This window comes from Lagopus leucura, unplaced genomic scaffold, assembly GCF_019238085.1.
Source record: "Lagopus leucura isolate 7727_CA_CO unplaced genomic scaffold, USGS_WTPT01 Super-Scaffold_100027, whole genome shotgun sequence".
NCBI classification, from domain to species: domain Eukaryota; kingdom Metazoa; phylum Chordata; class Aves; order Galliformes; family Phasianidae; genus Lagopus; species Lagopus leucura.
Genome location: NW_024962278.1, coordinates 6658134 through 6666295, shown reverse-complemented (window position 1 = coordinate 6666295; position 8162 = coordinate 6658134).

Sequence of the window (8162 nt, the reverse complement as noted above, 5' to 3'; positions counted from 1 at the left end):
AGTTCTCGTTGAGGCTGCCCGAGGAGTCGTGGTGGGAGCCCACACACCCGCCCATGGGGCCCGCCCGGCCCGCAGACCCGCCGCCGAGCCGCCCCCCCCCCCCCCTCCCCCTGCAGCCGGGCTCCGCGGCCGGCCGGGCAGGCGCGATGGCTGCGGAGCCGCCTCCTCGCTCCGCAACACCGCCCCCGGGGCGCGGCCTGCTCCCTGCGCGCGGCTCCGCCCGCGGTCCGCCCCGGCCGCGCGCCCGGGCGGGATCGGCGCTCCGCCTGGCCTGGCCGTAGGCCGCGGGTGGCCGCGGGCCGACCGGGTCTCGTGGTCCCTGCGGCTCTGCTACGCTCCGCTCCGCTCCGCTGCGACGCGGGCGGGCCCGGGCTCGGGCCCGGGAGCGGAGTGCGGGCAGCGGGCGGCCCGGTTTGTTTGGTTTTCCCGGCTTGGCGGTCTTGGGGCTTTCCCTTTGCATTTGTTGATTTATTTTCCCCCTGCGTTCTTTATGTTTGCGTACGAAAAGAAGGTACACACGCGCTCAGATAAATCCATATCCTGCTAATAGTACAAACACCTCTTTGCTAACAGCGTGTCAGTTTGAATTAGAAACAAAACTAAGCAAAATCACTGCCTCTTGGTCAGTCAGCACTCGGCCTTCAGACCTCTGAGAGGAAAAGTTGTGTGCTTCATGCATAAAGGGCTTACAGATCTGTATGTAAACGTATTTCAGTGTCTAGAGGGGGGCTGTAAGAAGGGGACAGATGCTTTAATCTGTTGTGACAGGACAAGAGAAAATGGTTTTGAATTAAAAGAAGGGAGATTTCAGTTGGAGATAAGGAAGAAGTTCTTTATGATAATGGCAGCCAGGCACAGCACAGGTTGCCCAGAGGTGGCAGTGCTCCATCCCTGCAGGCACCTGAGGTCAGACTGGAGGGGCTCTGAGCACTGATGGAGCTGTGGTGTCCCTGTTTGTAGCAGGGAATTGGACCAGATAGCCTTTAAGGGTCCCTTCCAACTCAAACCGTTCTATGATCCTGTATCACTCCAGCAGCAGTCTTGCTGTGGGCTTGGGGAATTAGAGTGTGTGTGCTGCAGATGTACAGGTGCTCTTTGGAACAACTAGCAGTAAGTCAGAGCATTGAAAAGTGAAAGCAGTACAAAAAGTAAAACTTGGTGACAAACTGAGCTCTGGGTTCCCTGCGCATTCTGCAGCATACAGCAGCTTAACGTTCCTATACACAGAACAGCAGAAAGCAGAACTGAAGCTCAAAGTATTTTACCTACTAAAAGATGGCTTTTGCAAATGTATTTTTTAGAATTAAAATACAGGCTCTGTTCATAAAGCTCACAGGCACCACAATGAGAGCAACACATGGACAACTCCATTTCTACCATTAACTTTCACATGTATTCCTCATACTGGAAGACCAGCCAGCTTTTGGGAAGGCACTTGTGTCATTAATTAAAATCTCAAATGTATGAGATAAGCTGAGTGCAAAATGCTGAGCGCTTCATTGAGAACAAAAAGACGTAGAGCTGGCCTCCTTTCTGGGTCTAAGTAGGAATGTTAAGAATTGTAAAGCATGTGGGGAAAGATTATTACATCTGCCTTTGTATGCACTAATTGCAAAAGGAAAAATTCCTTTTCTGTGCAGAACTTTAAACCAGAGAGAGAAAACACAGTGCTCAGTTGTTTGAGCCGTAATCAGAAATACACTGGACACATTTTTATTTTTTTAAATTTTGGATTGAATGCCATTTGTTAGAAAATGTAGAAATAGACAAGAAAATTAAGGATGTTTGAAATTTTAAATGCGATTAGGTGTTGGTGTGTGCATATCACCACAAAAGTATGGTAACTGTCCGGAGGGAAATCATGGGCTGTGGTGAGGTTCTCAGGGTACACAGTGGGAGGCACTGGATATCACCCTGCCCTGAGATCCCGAACTCCTGTCGGTGTGCTGAGGGGTTAACTAACATGTGGCTGCTCCATAGCAGGGCGGCTGCAGGACAGCCAGCCGGCGTGGGAAAGTGTTGCCCTGACGCAGCAGAACACTGCAACAATTCACTGACACACAGTGCTCTGAATGGTTGGTGCTGAACTTTGTCATTAACTGCCTTGTTCTCACACACTCGCTGTATGTAGTCTGTATGTGTGTATTAGTGTGTATGTAAACATTAGCCAAAGTTGGTATTTACTGTCTGACCCCAAGATCTGGATGCACTTGTAATGTACCAATAAAGTGCAGAAGGCAAGTGAAGACTTCTTCCATACAGATGACCTGTTTTGCAGAATACAGTCCTTCTCAAAGCGTGTTTCACAAGAAGCAAGGACTGAGCTTTGCAATCAAAGGTCCTGCACTGTAATCTTGGCTAGATACCTACCGTGGCCTTGGACAAATCGCATAACCTCAGTTGCTCTATTTCTGTCAGTAGATTAATGTTTGTCTACCTATCTCCTGGGGTATGGTTAGGATTAATTAATTCTTACTCTTCATTACTTGCTAACTGCTGCAATGTGTGGGATGTAAAACACTTTGAAGATCAGAAATGCCATTTCACAAATTAAATGGGGTAATGAATCGACTATTCCATACAGGTGCAATGACCCTATATGGTTGGAAATCATTCCTTGTGGTTGTAAACCCTACAGTGCTAATGGCTACAGAGTTTTCTCTTGGTACAAGATGCTGCTGTGCTGTGTGTTGTTCCAGGAGGGTCAGAGTGATGGGACGCCTGGCCCAAGGAACGAGGCATAGGAAAAGCCTTAAGTGGATCCACATTTCTATTGCCTGGGTTATTTCCTATACATTCCTACATACAAAACATTTGGTATGCTTCACCCAGCTTTGTCTCCAACTGGGATCTTACTGTTTTCTTGCAGTCAATGGTGGTGGTTTTCGCTGTCACATGATGACACAGTGTGATAAATCCCTGTTCTCTGATGAGTCATCTTTGCGTGGGAACAAGCATGAGATGCCGACAAATTGCACCAGTGCTGAAACTTCTGTCTCAGGCATCAACATTTTGATTTTTATCCGTGCTACCCAGGACTGTAGTATCAAAGTCTTATCACTGTAAGTGAAAGTCTGCCCAGCTCTCTTTCATCTTCCTTTGACAGATGGGAAAGGAAGACACCAAGATGAGGTTATTTGCCAAAAGTCCCACAGGAAGCAGAAGCAGGAAAGAACTGTTGAGTCCAATCAGTGTGTGATGCTGAGCTCATCTTCCTCCTCAGAGAGCCTGAAGAAATTTAGCAAATTGCGATTTTCAGATTTACTTCCACATGGCTTTCTTCCTGGAAGCTAATGAGGCTGTAGCCTCGATCTCAAAGGCAACATGATCAAGGCTTCCCCTGCCCCCTATACGGTACACAGCACTTTCATTTAGATGCGGTTTTGAGGAATGCCAGCTCCCATTCCAAAATTCCCACCGACGGTTTTTCAGCTGACTCCAAGCTAGTGTAATCTGTCCCTTAGAAAACCATACCAAAGCATCCAATCCCTACCACCTGGAGGCCGCAAAGTTGTGTCTAACTGATGTTAAACTGGGCAGAGTTTGTTTTCATGGAAAGCCAAAAGAAAACTACTGCACAGAAGGGACTTGTGGCAGGGGAACCCCACCAGACATTGGGACACTGACAGCTGGCCGAGGATAAGCAGAATGACTGCCTGCCTTGTTGTGTGGCCACTGGCAAGGTGGGCCTTTCAGCAGAGCAGCAGCAGCACAAGAGCTGCTCTGAACACCTTGGCACACAGCTGCTGCTTGAACTGCTGGGACAGGCACGCTGAGCTACTGGGGGATCTTCCCCCAGTGTTGCAATGTGTATTGCTGTCAAAAGAAAAAAGAGAAATATAACATTTCTCTCCTGGTCTCCGCCAAGCCCAGCTCTTACTCCTCTGGTCTGCTTTTGCAGGCTTTTGTTGTCTTCTCTGTTAAGTAACAGGAGTTGTGATGTTTCAGCCTTCTTTTGTACATTTCTGCAAAGCTCTGTGGTTTCTGTCCTCAGTAGCTGTAGAAAAAGGGACAATGGAGCGGCTAAAAATTGCTGTTTGGTGTGCAGATTCAAACGTGATTGTAGGAATCTCCAGCCATAGTGGGGGTGGTGGATTCTATTGTGGGAAATGACAGAATTCCCCCAGATATTCCTTGCTGGCAGTTTTACTGGTGGCAATACCCTCTGCTGACAGTCTTCAGAGAGAATGCTGGTTTTTCATTGATCTTTTCTGCACCAATTTTATTTTACAGAGAACAGAGAAATAAATTTGTGCGTATTTTTTACTTCAAAAAGCTTGAAAGTGGACAATTGACTCTTATCTCAATCCTTATCTATAACTGGGAGAGATATGGATATGAATGCTGGACTGTTAGGTGGATGAAGAATTGGTTAGATGATCATAGCCAGAAGGTTGTTGTCAATGACTCCATGTCCAGGTGGAGGCCGGTCATGAGTGGTGTCCCCAGGGTTCCATTCTGGACTGGTGCTCTTCAGCATCTTGATCACTGACACTGAAAATGGGATTGGGTGCATCCTCAGCAAGATTGCTGATGACACCAAGCTGAGCGGTGCTAATGACACAACAGAAGGAAGGGATGCCATCCAGAGGGACCTGGGCAGGCTTTAAAAGTGGGCCCCTGTGGACCTAGTGAGGTTCAACAAGGCCAAGTGCAAGGTGTTGCACTCGGATCAGGTGAATCCCAATATGTGTACAGACTGGGAGATAAACCTGGTAGAGAAGGACTTGGGGGTTTTGGTTGTGGATGCCCCATACCTGAAGGAGTTGAAGGCCAGACTGGATGGAGCCCTGTGCAGCCTGATTTAGCGGGAGGTAACCAGTCTTTGGCAGGGGTTGGAACTGGGTGATCTTTAAGGTACCTTCCAACCTAAGCCATTCTGTGATTCTATGATTAATCAGGTAATTGTTTTCTCCATTCGTGTCTTTAAAACCGGATCTTTACAAAGTTGTGTTTGGCAAATATTATGTGGGAAGTGAGTTGCTCTAACTTCAGGCTGTAAGTATATAAGCAATTCCACTGTAAGTTCTGTTCCTTGTCTGCATTGGGTATCAAGAACTTACAAACTCATTATTTAAATGGGGACCAGGGCATACATCTTAAAGCATTAGCAGGTGCCACCATGACACTCACACAGTGAGGCAGCTGCCAAGTGAGTTGTCCACTTTTATTTTGTGTTTCGTGACAGCTTTATTGCTTCTTCTCCTTTTAAACACACTTATCATTTTTTCATAAATTCTGAATACTGCAAGCTTTTCTGAAAGCAGATTTTTTAACCCACATTCCCAACCAGCTCCTGTCAACTTGAATTGTCTGAATAACAGACTTACTGGTTGATATTTATTGCTTTGTGACATCATATTTCTAATGCTCAAAATGCACATTTTTAAAAGAATTAGCCTAGAATGCTAAGGAGACGAAAGTGGAACACTGCTTCCCTCTCGTGGTGTCCCTCCCGATTGCACTCTGAAATGCTACGCCAGTATAATAACTAAAAATGGCAAATGCTATTGTTTTTTGTGTTATTCTGATGACATTTGCAGAGTATCACTTTCTCACTGATCTGCAGCCAAGTGTTTATTCCCATCCTGCTGCTGTTGTTGCGGTGCTGGATGGAGGCTTTCTCCCCAAAGCTGTATAAGCACACAGTGTCAGCCTTCAATGAGCTGATAGAAGACATCAGAAGCTTATCTCGTTAGGGCCTGCTGTTCGTGGGCAAGTTCTCCTCTCTCAGCTGCATTTGAATCGATTTCTGTTTGGGGGGAATTCCTGAGTATCACCTATGGTGTGCTAAGTAATGAAGTGGATTAGTGGCAGTGGGATAAGGCACGGGGAAAAGCTGTGAGCCCTCTTGCAGAGTGCTGATGCAGCGTGAGCTGTGTTACAGGCTGCTGGGCCAGCACAGGGCAACAGACAGCACAATGGGCTGTATTATTGCATTTCTGCACTTGCTGTTATTGTATTAATGTCTGGAGGGCTCAGCCAAAATCCCATATCTCCATCCAAAAGGACACTGAAGTTTCAAAGGAAAGACATGGAAATGTAGGACGTGGTTTACATTAGAAAAGAAACATAGCAGGAGACAGGATAAAAATATCTGTGGTCATGAATAAGCGTGAGGAGTTGAGTCAAGAGATTTGGATTTACTACTTTTTTTCTTTTTTTGTAGTGCAAGAATGAAGGCATGTGCTGGCAGCGATAACAGGATCAGCCGGAGCTGATAAAGCAGCTTTCCTCCACGGAGCGTGTAACTGAGCAGAGAGTGTGAGGAATGGATAACCCTGAGGGCTCTGCAGGGTTTGCAGGGGTCCATGTGTGGAACCAGAGGTGCCCTGGGGCGGCTCCTCTCATCCACACCTGCTGCAGGGTGCTGGGCGTGAGGAGAGGACACAGGTACAGCACAGCCCATCAGCTGCTTGCTCTGTTAATCTGCAGGCAGAGGGGCCTCCTGTGTACCAGAGCAGTGAGGAAGGTGTGTTAGTGGTGGAGTCAGGGCATGCAGGCTGCTTCATGACCCATTGCTTCTGTCTTGGCTGAGCACCAACGGACAGCGAAAACTCCTCTGGTAAAGAAGTTTGTGTTCACGTGTTCCTGGGTTTTAGCTCTGCTTCCCAAACACAGAGCATGTGAAATCTGAGTTATTTCCTAGACAAAATATCCAGACAACCTCCTCACACAGGGCCGAAGAAATGGGTTCACGTGAGGAGAAATCACACAGTTTCTGGAGGGAGGAGGAGGAGGGGAGAAGAAAAGATGCTACCTCCTGTCAAAATGCTTTTGATACAATTAAAGCTGAGCCAGATGGTAATGGTACAGGCTAGTGTTACCATATGGCAGGATCAATCATGTGAGAATATGCTACGCTAAGGAATGTGTGACACTGATAGATGTTAATATTCCAAATATTTGAGACTTCTATCTTCAGTGTTCTCATGGCCGTGGATGGGAGGAGAGGCACGTGGTCGGGAAGCGCTCACTTGGATTGCAGTCCTGCTCCAGTGGGAATTTCCTCCTCCGTGCTCCTCAGCAGTAGGAAACATCTGGTATGGCAATGGCTTTCCCCACGTCACACAGTGTATGTGCCTGGGCAGGTGTTTGCCTGGAAGGGAAATGGTGGCATGGGAAGGCAGAGGAGCTGACTGCACATGGGGCACCCCAGTGAGTTCCATCTGCGGCTGTGCAGGACCTCTGGTGAATTTGTGCCGTGCTCAGAGTGTGGGAGATATTTCCCTTGTTGGTGAGCCTAGTGCTACCAAGAAGAGGAATGATGGGACTTTTCATCTCCCAGATTCGTGCCAGCTTTCCTAGCTGTGGCATGTGGTGGTACTCAGAGGTGGAATACATTGTTCTCTTTTACATGGCTGAGTTTTACATGGAAAGGAAAAAAAGAAAAGAATAAGCTGAACAAAATCTCCAGCATGCACGACACATTCACACTGAAATGTTGGATGTCTATGCCTGGATTTATGTCAAAAGCTTGTCTCCTCCTGTCACTATTGTCTCTGAGGAGAAGCTGATTCCATACAACTCTGTTGAGTTGGAGGAATTATCTCAGGGATGATAAACTTGGCTGAAAATCTGTTTTGAACTTTTGATGATGATATCAAAAAACAATAGCGACAAGAAGAGATCTCAGCTCGTGACAACTGTTGTTTGTCCCCTATGCTGTGTACTGCCTCCTGCTTTAGAATAGGGTCCTATTGTTACACTTCTGATAAACAAGAGGCAGTTTCTCCTTCTGCCTTATTAGTCTTTGTATGAATCGAGGAAAATAACGGTGGCTGTGTGGCACGCTGCACGGGAACTGAGAAATGACTAAGCTGAGATTTCCTCTTTCAGCTTAGCCAGGTACAGGGACTGAGTGGATTTGCTTGGCAAGCACTGTCCTTCAGCTGCTGACAATGTGGGACTCAGGACCATTGGCACGTGGCAGCACACTGCACACACCACAGCTTCATGGAGAGTGATGTGCATCTGTCCCAGGGGGATGGTAGCTCTGTCGTCCCTCACACTCATTACACGTGTTCCCCACTTAGGCTCCCCACTACAAAGTTAGTTTTTAATGAATGAACCCTGGAAAAAAGAAATTCTCTTCGCCAAATGAAAAAACATGTGAATTTCCTCCAGCTCTGTCAACATCACTAAGCACCAGCACCCAACAG